Raw genomic sequence first — 15,000 nt, 5'->3', positions numbered from 1 at the left:
TTCCATGTGCGAAATTAGGCTGTATTCCTCACCGTAACCCATTCCCTGTGTAAGTCGAATCGAAACTCTTTAGTTTAACCCATTCCCTGTGCAAAATGAATCGAATCTCCTTTCTTTGACCCATTCCCTGTGCAAAACAAGGTTCCCTTGGTTTGTCACTGTCGAGGCGGTCACGCAAGGACCAGGATGTTGTTGATGGCAGGAGACCACGCCCCTTGCTGGGTCACCTGCGCGTTTGGCCACGCCCTTCCGCGCCCTGGGCCCTCGCCTGGCCACGCCCCTCAGTGCGCACTTCGCTCTCTTTGCTGCGTTTGTTTATCATTTATTCATTATCACTTTTTATTCATTCTTTTTGTTTTTATGTGTTGACCTTTTTTTTTGTTTTCACTTACATATTTTATTTATTAAGTTTCAATTATTCATCTTTACATGTTAATTACCTGATTTTCTTGAAAGATTTGATGCATTTTCCTTGATGGGTTGCATGAGAGAGAGAGAGAGAGAGAGAGAGAGAGAGAGAGAGAGAGAGAGAGAGAGAGAGAGAGAAGGAAGGAAGGATGAGAGATGGAAATGTGCATATGGAGAATGAAAGAGAGAGAGAAGTAGAAAGAGAGATGAGATGAGATGAAGAGAGAGAGAAGAGGAGTGAGAGAGAGAGAGGATGAGAGTGAGAGAGAGAGGAGGGAGAGAGAGAGAGAGAGAGGAGAAGGAGGAAGGTGGAGATTGGCAAGTGAAAGGAGAAGAAAGAGAGGGAGGTTAAGATGTGAGTGGAGAGTCGAGGAGAGAGTGAGGGAGAGGAGAGGGATAAGGAGAGGGAGAGAGCGAGAGACAAGGAGAGAGTGAGCGAGAGCCAAACAAAAACAGAATCTTTCATTTTGTCATCTGTCGCTTTGTTTTAATTTATTCATATACCTATATACGTTTTCTGTACAAAAATAACATGTAAAAACAAATCTCTCTCACTTTTGCAAGGTCGGTCCAGGTACGAGTTGCCGAAAAATATTCAGTTCAATTGTTCAGTTCTGTTCATGCATCGTGAAATAGGCGGGAACAGAATATGGGAACGAAAAAGAGAGAGAGAGAGAGAGAAGAGAGAGAGAGAGAGAGAGAGAGAAGAGAGAGAGAGAGAGAGAGAGAGAGAGAAGAAGGAAGGAAGGATTGGAAGATTTGTGTTTCAATGTTGCCATAATATGCCGTAACCACCACGCCAGTTATCGTCATCTTACTCCCTCCTCCTCACCACCATACCCACTCCCTCCCCCTCTCCACCACACCCCCTCCCTCCCCCCTTCACCACCACATCATCACCACCACAATCAACAGACGAGACTGAATGACAGTCCAGCGATCCGATTCGTACAAGCAATCCACTCATCGATTATTGAAAAAAAAAAAAAAAAAAAAAAAAAAAAAAAAACAGGAAGAAAAATATCGTTCACTCTCACCATTATTAAATCTCAATCACCCGATATCAAAGGGCGTGGCGTTTGTGAGGACGACTGGGCGCTGATTCGGTGGAACAGGAGGAGACTGGAACGGGATTTGCTGTTGCTGTTGTTGTTGTTGTTGTTTTGTTGTTGTTAATGTTAATGTTGCTATTGGTGTTGTTGGTGTTTTATTGTTGTTGTAGCAGTTGTTGGTATCTTTATTGTCCTCATTTATTATTATCAGTTTGAGTTTGAGAGAAAAAAAGAAACATAAAGACGAACTAGAGAGAGAGAGAGAGAGAAAGAGAAAGAGAAAGAGAGAGAAAGAGAAAGAGAAAGAGAAAGAGAGAGAGAGACGAATGAGAGAGAGAGAGAGAGAGACGAATGAGAGAGAGAGACAGACGAAAGAGAGAGAGAGAGACGAAAGAGAAACGAAAGAAAGAGAGAGCGAAAGACAAAAAAAAAAAAAAAGAACGAACGATGCAAAGAGATCGAAGAAAAAGAGAGAAAGAGAAAACATAGTTAAAAGAAGAAGGAAAAGAAGAACAAGAAGAAGAAACAGACAAGGGCAGGTTCCGAAGACTTTCAATATTCTCTGAAGCCCATAGCAATAACATATTGCAAGCCTGCCCTTTTTCCCCAAATGGCATCCCTTTGTTGCACTTGCTTCGTAAAGAGGTATCAGATTGCAGTACGCGTGTTGCAAAGACTCGAATCATTATATATAGAAAAGAGTTTTATCTTATCCGAGTGCGGTTGTGCAGAGGAAATTCTGACTAGAATTGCCGTAGTAATAATATTGAGTCACAAGTTGGGCTCCAAAGTTTATGAAAACTGTGGATATTTTTGGAAAACTTTTGCGTTTGTTGGCATCCGGGACATTAAACTGATAAGGAACTGTAATGCGATTATCTCATGAGGATGGGATTTCTTAAACAGAAAGAGAGAAAGGGAGAGGGGAGAAGAGAAGGGAGAGGAGACGGAGGAGAGGTGTGGAGAGCAGAGGAGAGGGAGGGAAGAGAGGAGAGGGGAAGGGAGAAGAGAGAGAGGAGAGGAGAGAAGAAGAGAAGAGAGGAGAGGAGAGAAGAGAGGAGAGGAGAGAAGAGGGAGGAGAAGAAAGAGAGGGAGAAGGGGGATGGGAGTGGGGACCGGAGGAGGGAGCGGTGTGGGGAAGGGGGGAAGAGGAGGGGAAGAGGAGAGGGTGTGGGGGAAGGGGACGTAAAGACGAACGAGCAGCAGGGATGGGAAAGAAGGCGAGAGGGGAAAGAAGAGGGGAAGGTGAAAAGAAAGGAAAAGGGGAGAGGGAAAGTAGGAAGGAATAGATTAGAGGGAGAGAGAGATGGAATAAAGGAAGGGAGAAGAAGAGGGGGAAGGGAGAAGGGAGAGAGAGGGAAGGAAGGACAAAACGACAGACAGGAGAGGAGGAGAGAGAGAGAGAAGGGATGAGAGGATACGAGGAGAGAGAGAGGCGAAGAGAGTGAAGAGGAGAGGGGTGGGAAGGAGAGAGAGAGAGAGAGAGAGAGAGAGAGAGAGAGAAAAACGAAAAAAAAATAAAAAAGTAAATTTTAAAGATAAAAAATATCCCCGTCCCCCCCTAAAACGAAATAAAACGACCAAAACAACGGAAAAGAAAACGAGGAAAACCGGACACGGGAAACGCGCCAAATCCTAATAACTTTCTTTGCATCTTCTTCCCAATAACATTTACATTACAAATGAAACCAATACGATCTTTTATTTTCATGTGTTTTGTTTGTTTCCCACAGATTGCGACTTCCGGCAGATGAACTTAAGAAGTTGCTTGGCTCTGTGGTGAGTAAATTGTTTTTTTTTTTCCTGTGGTGAGTAAATCTGTTTTTTTTTTTTTTTTTTTTTTTTGTCTGTGGTGTGTAATTTATTTGTTTTATTTGTTTTCTTATTTTCTTTCCTGTGAGTTGTTATTTGTTGTTGTTGTCATCTTCGTCTTCATCATCACATTTCGGATTTCTATTTTATTTCTATTCTTGTTTCTATATAATCATCTATCACCCCCCCGCCCTTTTTTTTTTACTGATTTATTAATTTATTTCCTTGCATCTCACATACGAGAAAAATAAAACACATCCAACGAAAGAAAGAAACAAAACAAACAGACAAACAAACACACAAGCTAAACGAACCAAGAGGAACAACAGAGTCAGAACAAACAAACAAACAGAAAACACGCGTTCCTTCCTTCCTTAATTCTATTGTTGATTCTGAGAAATCCTTCCCTTCCCTCTCCCCTCCCCTCCCCTCCCCTCCCCTCCCCTCCCCCCCCCTCCCCTCCCCTCCCTCCCCTCCCTCTCCCCTCCCCCTCCCCCCTCCCCTCCCCTCCCTCCCCTCTTCATCCCTCCCCTCCCCTCCTCTTCCCTTCCCTTCCCTTCTCTTCCCTCCCCTCCCCTTCCTTTCCTCTCCCCTCCTTCCCCCTCCCCCCCTGTGCGTGTCCTTGTAGTTCCGGGATCAGAGCGGAAGGCAAGGTGGATCCGCGGGAATTTGGGGAAGGAGGTTAGGGAGGGAGGGAGGGAGGGAGGGATGGGAGGGAGGGAGGGAGGGATGGGAAGGGGGGAGGGAGGATGGGAGAGGGAGGAGGGGAGGGGAGGGAGGGAGGATGGGAGAGGGAGGGAGGGAGGGAGGATGGGAGAGGGAGGGAGGGAGGGATGGGAGAGGGAGGGAGGGAGGGATGGGAGAGGGAGGGAGGGAGGGATGGGAGAGGGAGGGAGGGAGGGATGGGAGAGGGAGGGAGGGAGGGATGGGAGAGGGAGGGAGGGAGGGAGAGAGGGAAGGCAGGAGAAGGGGGACGGGAGAAGGAGGTATTGGAAGAGGATGGGAGAGGATGAGGAAGGAGGAGGGAAAATAAGATAATAGAATAATAATAATAATAATGAATATAATAAATAATAATAAATAATAATAATAGTAATAATAATAATAATAATAATAATAATAATAATAATAATAATAAATAATAAAGCTAACGAGAAACGGACGTAGGTGATGAAATAGAAATAAAGAGCAGATATCGAAAAAGAAAATGAAGAAAAAGAACAAAAAAAGGAAAGACGAAGAACAGGAGAAGACGAAAAATAAATAAAATAAAATATAGAAAAAAAAGGCAAAACTTGAAGGAGGTTAATTAAAAAAAGATGCTAATGATGTGTAATTTATCACAAGACAAAAGAACAATTAGATTATGTGGTTTTACATCATCTCCCTCCAGAGTCGCTGTGGAATTAAACCTTTTATTAAAATTAAATATAATAAAAACATAAGATTCCCTTTCACTCATCTTTTCGGTGATGCGAATAAAATTATCTGGTTCGTTATATTTTATATCAATTTTCTTATCAAGTTATCATTCTTTTCTGATAATATATGTAGTATTAAGTTAACACATATCATCGTGTTAATTTAATTCATAACAATTCGTCGACATATGATGTTTAATTATGTCTTTAATTAGATTTTAATATATTTATCAATTCTTTTCGAGTTCAAAAAATCTCTTTTAAAATTAAATCTCACGGACAAAAAAAAAAAAAAAAGATTGTTACAATTTTTTAGAATGAGTGAATAATGAAACGAGGATGTAAATTGAGAGATAAACAGATAAATGAATAAAGACAATAAATAGAAAAAAATAGAACGGAGAAGGATAGTGAATGAATTAGTAAATGAAGTTAATAAGTTAATGAAAAAGTAAAATAAATTATTGGAATAAATGGTAAATACAACAACTAAAACAACAATAGGAGCAGAAGAAGCAAACCCCCAAAAAAATAAAAAAAAAATAGAACAAAAAAAAAAACAAAAATTTAGCAAAAAAAAAACAAAAAAAAACCAATAGAAAACCAAAAAAAACAACAATAGCAACAAAAACAATGGCAACAAAAACAATCTAAAAAACAGCGACAATAACAAAGAATACGAGCAGTAAGTCACTCCAGCAGTGTGAATGAGCGAGGATGTGTGTCGGGTCACAAGGGTCAAAGTCACGGACGATTATAATTATCTGTGACCCTTAAGGCACCTTTTATTTTTTGGCCCCCGGGGTATTTTCAGGGCCTTTGCATTGGGGAAATTTTTTCCCCCCGCCCCCTGGGGGGTGGGGGGGGGGGGGGGGGGGGGGGGGGGGAAATCGCTCTCTCTCTCTTTTCTCCCCTCTCTCTCTCTCTTTTCTCTCTCTTTCTCCTCTCTCGCCCCCTTCTTCTCTCTCTCTCTCTCTCCTCCCCTCTCCTCTTTTCTTTTTCCATTCTCTTTTCTCTACCCTCCTTTTCCTTTCCTTCCCCCCCCCCCCCCTTTCCCCCCCCCCTTTTTCCCCCTCCCTCTTTTAGACAAAAGAAAGATTTAAAACAAAAAATTAAAAAAAAAGTGATAAATGTTTAGAAAAAACCCCAAAATCAAGAGAGGGGAACCAAGAGAGGGAATGATTGAAAAATAATCGCCAATATGAGGGAAATGAAGGGAGGGGAGAGGAGGGGGAGGGGGAAAAGGGGCCAAGGGGAGGGAGAGAGAAAGGGAGAGAAGGGGAAAGGAGGGAAGAGAGGAAAGCAGGTAAGAAGAAGAGATAGAAGGGAGAGAGGGGAAAGGGGGAAGGAGAGGAGAGGGGGAGGAGAAGAGAGGAAAAGAGAGGAGAGGGAGAGGAGAAAGAGGAGAAAGAGGAGAGGAAAAGAGGGGAAAGAAAGGAGAAAAGAAAAAGAGGGAGAGGAGAAGGGGGAAGGGGGAGGGAGAGAAGGGGGGAGAGGAAAGAGAAGAAAAGGAAAAGGAGAAGAAAAGGGAGAAGAGAAGAGAAGAAAAGAGAAGAGAAGAGAAGAGGAGGAGAGGAAAGGAGAGGAAAAGGAGAGGGGGAGGGAGGAGAGGGGGGAGGAGAGGAGAGGAGAGGAGAAGAGAGGAGGGGAGGGGAAAGAAGAGAGGAAAGGGAAAAAAAGAGAGGAGAAGAGAGGGAGAAGAGAGGAGAGGAGAAGAGAGGAGAAGAGTAGAGAAAAGAAAGAGAAGAGAGAGAAGGGGAAAGAGAAGGGGAAAGAAGAGGGGGAAAAAAGAAAAGAGAAGAGAAGAGAAGAGAAAGAAGAGAAGGAAGAGGGAGTTGGGGAAGGGGCAAGGAGGCATAAAGGCCCCGGGGGTGGGGGAGGGGGAGGGGGGGGGGGGGGGAGCCCTGGATTTTGGGAAATTTTGGAGAAAGAACGTTTTTAAGGGGGGATGGGAAGGGGGAAAAGAGCAGGGTTTGATGATTGTGGTGGGTTGGTTTGAGGGAAAACAGTAATGGTTTGAAAAACCACGTTGATGGGGTGATGTGTTTGATGATGATGATGATGATGATGTGAGATGATGATAAGGATAAGAAGGATGATGTTTGATGAAAAACCCACCCCCCCCCCACCCCCAAACCACCACCCCCAAACCACCCCCACACCCCCCACCAAAACCCCCCACCACCCCCACCACCCCCACCACCCCCCCCCCCACCCCCCCCCCCCCCCCCACCACCACCCCCAAACCACCCCCACCCCCCCCGCCACCCCCACCACCCCCAAACCCCCCCACCCCCCCCACCACCCCACCACCCCCCCCCCACCCCCCCCACCCCCCACCACCCCCCCACCACCCCACCACCCCCACCAAAACCCCAAGCACACAGAGGGGGAACAAGCCCCCAAAGCCCACCCCGCCCCCAGACAAAAACAATTACCTTGAAGTTGACCGAAATAAATGACCTTTTTGACCTTCGTTCACGCCAGGAACTTCCCTAGAATTGTGACCCGTTTGTGTTTGTTTGTGGGTGTTTTTTTTTTCTGCGATTGTCTGTTTCTATTTATTTTTCTTTTGTTCTATTTATCCATTTTCTCTTTCTCTCGCCCTCTCTTTCTCTCTTCTCTCCTCTCTCTCTCTCTCTCTTTTCCCCTCTCTTCTCTCTCTCTCTCTTCTCTCTCTCTCTCCCTCTTCTCTCTCCCCTCTCTTTTTTCTCTCTCCTTTCTCTTTCTCTCTTGCTCTCTTTTCTCTCTCTCTTTTTCCCCCTCTCCTGTCTCTCTCTTCTCCCTCTCTCTTCTCCTCTTCTTCTCTCTCTCTCTCTCTCTCTCCTCCCTCTCTCTCCCTCTCCCCTTCTCTCCCCCTCTCTCTCTCCCTTTTTAAAAAATTTTTTTTTTAATGTTTGTGTTGACCTCTAACCCTCCCTTTTATTCTTTCGCATTTCCCTTCGTCTCTTTTTTTCTTATTCTCGTTTCGTCCGGGTTTCCACCACTTTGCGCAGGAGGGGAAGAGGGGAGGAGGGGAAGAGGGGAGGAGGGTTTGGAGGGGAAGAGGAGGAGAGGAGGGGAGGAGAAGAGAGGATGGGAAGAGGGAAGGAGGGCAGAAGGGGAGGAGGGGAGGGGGGGGGGAAAAGGGAGGGGGGGGGAAGAGGGGGGAGGGTGGTGCATTGGGTAAAAACAATGAGCTGTGATTATCGTCTGGTTTAGGGAGGCGAAAGGGGAGAGGGGAAGGGGAAGAAAACAAAGGGGACGGAAAGAGGGGAAGTGAGGAAAAGAAGAAGAGGGGAAGAGGAGAGAGGAAGGGGTAAGGGAGGGGGAAAGAAAGGGAGGGAGAGGAGGAAGAAGGAAGAGAGGGAGAGGGGAGGAAGGGGGAAGAGAGGAAAATGGCGCGGGGGAGAGTAGGGGAGAGAGAGAGAGAGGGAGAGAGAGAGAGAGAAGGAGAAGGAGGAGAATCGAGAAGGAGAAGGAGAAGGGGAAAGAAAGAAAGAAAGAGAAAGAAAGAAAGAAAGAGAAAAAGAAAGAGAAAAGGAAAGAAAGAATGAAAGAAAAAGAAATAAATAAAAAAAGAAAGACAGAAGGAAAGAGAAAGAAAGAAAGAAAGAATAGAAAGAAAGAAAAAAAAGAAAAAAAAAAAGAGAGCGAGAAGAAAAGGAAATTTTAACAAAAAAAAACCCAAAAATTTTTCCGGAAAAAAACCCCAAATGAAAAAAAGGAAGAAAATAATTTTTAAAAAAAAACCCAAAAAAATCGAATAAAAATCAACAGGGAAAAAAAAAAACTTGGGGAAAAACATCTTGACATTTTTCTGTTTTCTTATCATTTGTTTTACATTCAATTTTCATCAAATTTCTCTATCACCTTTCCATTTTCTTTTTCTTATGACCTTTGGCATTACACAAAATGATAATAACTCACTGGGTTTTTGTTAATCATGTGACTGTAAGTGAGAGAGAGAAAAAGAGAGAGAGAGTGAGGGAGAGGGTGAGGGAGGGAAGGAGATGGAGAGAGAGAGAGGGAGTGAGAGGGAATGAGAGAGGGAAGGAAATAGGGAAGAGAGAGAGAAGAGAGAGGTAGACAGGGAAGGAAATAGGGAAGAGAGAGAGAGAAGACAGACAGACACGCAGACAGAGAGAGGGAGAGAAAGAGGGGGGGGGGAGGGGGGAGGGAGAGAGAGATAAAGAGAGAGAGAGAGAGAGAGAAGGAAAAAGGAAAAGGAATAAGAAAGGGAATGAGGAACGACTCAAAGGGTGCTTGAAAAATGCAATGAAGACTCCTTAAGATTTGGGAGGTTGCAAGGGGTTCTTTGGGCCCTTGTACTCTGTCCGGGAAAGGGGCGAAAGCATGCAGGGAAGAAAAGGGGGGGAAGGAAAGGGGGAAAGAAAGAGAGAGGGAGAAGGAGGGAGAAAGAAAAGAGGGAAGGAGAAAGAGAGAGAAGGAGGGAGAAAGAAAGAGGGAGGGAGGGAAAAACAGAGAGGGGGGGAGAAAAAGAGGGGGGGAAAAAGAGAGGGCGGGGAGAAAAAGAGAAAAGGGAGGGATAAAAAAAAAGAGAGGGGAAAGGAAAAAAAGAGAGCGGCGAGGGAGAGGGGGAAAGAGGGCCCGGGGAAAGGGAGGGAGGGAAAAAGAGAGGGGGCCCGGGAGAAAAAAGAGAGGGAGGGAGGAAAAAAGAGGGAGGGAGGGAGAGAGAAAGAAAGAGAGGAAAAGGGGAAAAAAGAGGAGCGAGGGGGGAAAAAGATGAGCGGGGGAAAAAAGAAAGAGAGCGAGGGAGAAAGAGAGAGAGGGAGGGAGAGAGAGGGAGAGTGGTGTGGCGGGGAAGGGGAAGGGGGGAGGGGGAGGAGAAGGGCGAAGGGGAGAGACAAAGAAGCAAGCTCAACACAGGTGGGCGTATGGTGGGCGTAGCGTGGGCGCAAAATGGGCGTGCACACCACCACGCCCGCTCCAGCTGCCAAATAAAAATTTAGGGGCCAACGAAAATAAAACGATAAACCCGTCACGGCCCGCCCTTTGACATCCCCCCCCCCCCCCCCCCCACCCCCCCCCCCTTTTCTTTCTCTTCCCTCCTCCCCGTTTCCCCATAAAATCTTTTTTTTTCTCCCTTTTTTTCGCTTCCCCCGTTTTTTCTTTTTCCCCCTTCTTGTCGCTTTCCTTTTCCCCCCCCAGTGTTATTCTTTGGGTTCGCTTTTTATGGTATTTTCATTATTGTTTTTATGATATTATTTTTTTTTACCAAATTTTAAAATTTAGATTATCAAATATCATTTATTCAAGGGGATTATGCTACATCAATAATTATTTCGGGTTCCCTAATTTTGTATTAAAAATTTTAAAACAAAAATGATAAAAAAAATAAAAATTTATACATACTAAAAATACAACAATTTTATATCAATCGAATATAAACTATACATCTATCTATTATTTTCTATCTACTATCATTAAACTATCTATCATAATTTAAAATATATATAATATTTTATATAAAATATATATATATATCATTTAAAACCCCTTTACCAATCAATTTTTTTCCCCCGACACGAAAAAAAAAAAAAAAAAAGCGCCCGTACAAAAATTTTTATTCAACAAAAAAAATCGCTTTTGGAAACTGTCCATCAAATAAAAGTCCCATGGAAATATAAGGGGGGTATTAACTGCCCCCAGTTGGTGAGGACAAGTGATGGATAAAAAAAAAAAAGAATTTTTGGGGAAAAAAAGGGAAAAAAACTGGGAATAATGGGGTTTGTCGAAAAAAAAAATAAAAAAAAATCAAAGGAAACATACTTTTTTGTGGCCTTTTCTGTCTGCTGTTCTCTTTTTTTTCTTTTTCTCCTTTCTTTTTCTCTTTCTCTTTCTCTTTCTCTTTTCTTTTCTCTTCCTTTCTTTCTTTTCTCTCTTTCTCTCTTTCTTTTTCTCTCTTTCCACTTTTCTTCTCTTCTCCTCCTCTCTCTCTCCTCTCTCTCTTCTTCCTCTCTCTCTCTCTCTTCTCTCCTCCTCTTCCCCTTTCTGTCTTTTTCTCTCTTTCTCTTTTTTTCTCTTTCCCCCTTTTCACTTTTCATTTTCTCACTTTCCCCTTTTCCTTTTTCCTTTTTCTTTTCCTCTCTCCCCCTCTCTCTCTCTCTCTCTTTTCTCTCTTTCTCTCCCCCTCTCATACTCTCTTCTCTCTCTCTCTCTCTCTCCCTCCCTCCCCCCCCCCTTCCCTCCTCCCTCCCTCCCCCCTCCCCTCCCCCCCTCCCTCCCTCCCCCCCCTCCCCCCCCCTCCTCTCCCTGGCCAATCACAAGACGGGAATCAATTTGCAAGCACATACAAGATCTTTTTTGAGCCATAAATTCCCAGATATTAAGATGAACATCATTTTCTCGTTATCTCGGTGAGTGGGAGGAGAAGAAAGGAGGAGAGAGAACTGCGGAAGGAAAGCTAATTAGATGCAGAGGTTTAGCAGAGGTTGGGAGAGGGAGAAAAGTTGAGGAAGGGGGAGAGGGAGAAGGGGGAGGGGGGAGGGGGGAAAGGAAAAAGGAGAAGGAGAAGGGAAAGGGGAAAAAGGGGGAGAAGGGGGAGAGGGGGGAAGGGGGGAGGGAGAGGGAAGGGGGGGGAGAGGGAGAGGGTGAGCGTGAAGGTGAGGGAGAGGGAGAGGGGGAGGAATAGGAGAGACACAAAAATAGAGAGATATGGAGACAGAGAAATTGATAGAGAAAGAAAGATAAAATGAGAAAGAATTAAAGAAAGAGAAATAGAGAGGAGAGCGATATAAAACGGGAGGGAACGAGAGAAAGAGAGAGAGAACTCGGACCGTTTACGGGTTTATGGAAGCAAAGCGATAGACCCGATAAACACAGAGGAAAGATAAAGTAAGACAGATGAAGACACGCGAATGAATGAACCCCGCAGCGAATTCCGTGTGCTTGAGCGTCTATTTTCCTGTCTGTCTGTCTGTCTTATACATTCTCTCCTCTCTCTTCTCTTTTCTTTTCTTTTCTTTTCTTTTCTTTTCTTTTTATTTTCTTTTCTGTTCTTTTCTTTTCTTTTCTTTTCTTTTCTTTTCTTTCTTTTCTTTCTTTCTTTTCTTTCTTCTCTTCTCTTCTCTTCTTTTCTTTTCTTTTCTTTTCTTTTCTTTTCTCTTCTCTCTTCTCTTCTCTCTCCCATTCCCCTTCCTCTCTCATTCTCCCTCCTCTCCTCCTCTCCCATTCCCCTTCCTCTCTCATTCTCCCTCCTCTCCTCCTCTCCCATTCCCCTTCCTCTCTCATTCTCCCTCCTCTCCTCCTCTCCCATTCCCTTCCCTCTTTTCATTCTCCCTCCTCTCCTCCTCTCCCATTCCCCTTCCTCTCCTCCTCTCCCATTCCCCTTCCTCTCTCATTCTCCTTCGTCTCCTCCTCTCCCATTCCCCTTCCTCTCTCATTCTCCTTCGTCTCCTCCTCTCCCATTCTCAGCTCCTTTCCCGACGAGCAGTTCCCCGAAGAGGGAATTGGGAAGGAATCACATTTTGGCGCCGTGTTGTTCTGGCGGAAGCGAGGCGGTGAAACACCATTTCACTTATCGTTTGCATGTTTTTTTTTATTTTATTATTATTATTCTCATTTATTCCCCTGGCGTTTATAGAAAGAAAGAAAGAAAGAGAAACAGGGAGAGAAAAAGAAGAAAAAGAAGCGCCTCCCCTCCTCCCCCCCCCCCCCCCCAAAGAAAAAAAAAAAAAAAAAAAAAAAAAAAAAAACGGATAGCGTAATTTCCCGCCATCAAATCTGGATGAGTTGGAGCTAAAACTGCAGGTGTAAACAAAGACAGACGTGACCTGGTGTTGCAATGTTGCTGAAAGTTTAACATTTTTTTCCTCTTCAAAGACACCCAAGTTTTTTTTTTTTTTTTTTTTTTTTTTTTTTTTTTTTTTTTTCTTCTTTTTTCTTCTTTTTTCATTTTCTTAGTAGGGTGGGAATTAGGTGGGGGGGGAGGTTATTTCGGGGTTTGGTTATATCTTGCTCTTTTTTTTATGATGGTTATAGTAATGAAAATTATAATAATAATAATGATGATAATAGTTCTACTGATAATAATATAAAATGGTAATAATAATAATAATAATAATAATAATAATAATAATAATAAAATAATAATAATGATAATGATAATAATTGGTAATGATGAGGATGAAAATAAGGATATGATGACAGTAGTAGTAGTAGTAGCAGTAGCAGTAATAATAATAATGATAATAATAATAATAATAATAATAATAATAATAATAATAATAATAATAATAATAATAATAATAATAATAATAATAATAAAACAATTATTATTATTATTATTATTATTATTATTATTATTATTATTATCATTATCAATTCCACAGACCTAATAGTTGTAAGATCATGTTTGCAAATTCATGGCGATCAGCGTTCTTAGTAAAATCATCGTAATTGTATAATATATATACTTAAAGTAAGGGGAATGGCAGGCAATAATTGTTATACGACAGAGTAATCAAATAATGAATATACGCAATAAAATTATATATAAGTAATAAACACAACAGAAATAAAACAAAATTATATAATCATGCAATCAAAACAGTGTCATAATACTCTTTAAAAGTGTGTTTTATTGCGATTTAATTCAATCTAATTCCATTTTATTCACATACATTTCCTTCCCATTCCTTTCCTTTCCTTTCCTTTCCTTTCCTTTCCTTTCCTTTCCTTTCCTTTCCTTTCCTTTCCTTTCCTTTCCTTTCCTTTCCTTTCCTTTCCTTTCCTTTCCTTTCATTCCATTCCATTCCATTCCCATTAATTTCAATCTATTTCATTCCATTCCATTCCTATTCCAATCCACCCCCATTCCAACCCATTCCCACTCCTTTGATTTTATCCAATTTCACTTTTACCTTTTATTTCATTTCGTTTCCACTCTCCTCTCGCTACACGCAAAGCCTCCCACTCCACCGGCCTTCGCTGCGTTATAATTGCAGGTAATAGATTGGCTTGATTATGGCTGAGTTTCGAATCGAGTGTTAATGACCAGGGCACATTACGAAGGAGATCATTGGGAATTGCTTCTTTGTAATTATAAGGGTTTCATAGTTTAAATAGTTGGGATATTTGTGTTTGTTTGTTTGTTTGTTTTGTGGTATGTATGTATGTTAGATATATGTGTATGTATGTATATATATATATATATATATATATATATATATATATATATATATATATATATATATATATATATTTCAATTTTATAAGATATATAAATAGACGGACGTGCATGCACGCACACAGGTACTGTACACATACACTGTACATAAATACGCACACACTATCTATCTAGTTATCTATATTTATCTAGCTATCTATCTGCCTAGCTATCCAGAGTAAGTAAGAAAAAAAAACAACATAAACAAGGCAAAAAAACTAAACAACAAAAACAAAGAAAATAAAATCAGTCAACGGAAACGCCAAATAAGGAAATGAAAAGGCAAACAAGCAAACAAGCAAACATCGGATGCATAAAAGGAAGAAAAGAAGAGAGTGACGCAGAAGAGAAACAATTAAACGATTATAAAAAAAGAAAAAAAAATCGGCGTCACTTCGCCCGACCCGAAGAAGAACAGCGGGGGGGGGGGTCATAGAGGTCATGGGCCGATGGGGGTGAGGGGGGGAGTGGGTGGGTGGGGTGGGGGTTAGAGGGAGGGAGCTGAGGTCAAGATAGGGGTCGGGGGAGAGGTAAGGGAGAGGGAGAGGAAGAGGAAGAGGGAGAGAAAGAGGAAAAGGAAGAGGAAGAGGAATAGGAAGAAGAGGAAGTGGGAGATGGAGAGAAAGAGAGAGAGGAAGTAAAAAAGAGAGGAAGGGAGAGACAGGAAGGGAGAAAGAAAAAAGATGACGGGAGGGAGGGAGAGAGGGAGAAGGAGGGGGGGGGGTAAGGATGAAGGGTGGAGCTGTGCTGTGTGGGAGATCATTACTAAAAATGAAAGGATAGGAGTTGATAATTAGAAACGATGACGAAGATTAGGGAGATAGAATGGGGGTGTGGGAGGGAGGTTGGGACGAGGCTAAGGGCGAAGGATGGGAGGCAGGGGGGGGGGGGAGGGGGAGACTGAATGGGGTGAGCTGAGGGCGCCAAACTGACCGATTTTAAACTGCCCCTTCGCCTCCTTTTTTTTTTTATAGATATTATGTATTATTAAGTTTTGAAAGAGGCCGTTCCCGATGAAGTTTATCGCAAAACAGTATCCGTTTCAGAAAACTGGAGATCCTTCGGAGGAAAAAATGAAGAGGTAAAAGCGAACTTTGCGGATAAAAGCAAAGTTTCCTGCGAGGAGGGGAGGGGGGGG

General features: G+C 42.8%; 1 protein-coding gene across 1 annotated transcript in view; it reads left to right on the top strand.

The window, feature by feature from the left end:
• Positions 1 to 15,000, top strand: part of LOC119590049 (protein artichoke-like) — a 142,371-nt gene that overhangs the window by 102,775 nt on the left and 24,596 nt on the right. The window contains 1 exon segment of the mRNA XM_037938785.1: positions 3,194 to 3,239. The gene's annotated coding sequence lies outside the window, so the exon portion shown is untranslated.

The sequence above is a fragment of the Penaeus monodon genome, chromosome 26, assembly GCF_015228065.2.
Source record: "Penaeus monodon isolate SGIC_2016 chromosome 26, NSTDA_Pmon_1, whole genome shotgun sequence".
Taxonomy (NCBI): domain Eukaryota; kingdom Metazoa; phylum Arthropoda; class Malacostraca; order Decapoda; family Penaeidae; genus Penaeus; species Penaeus monodon.
This window is presented reverse-complemented; position numbering and strand designations above follow the sequence as displayed.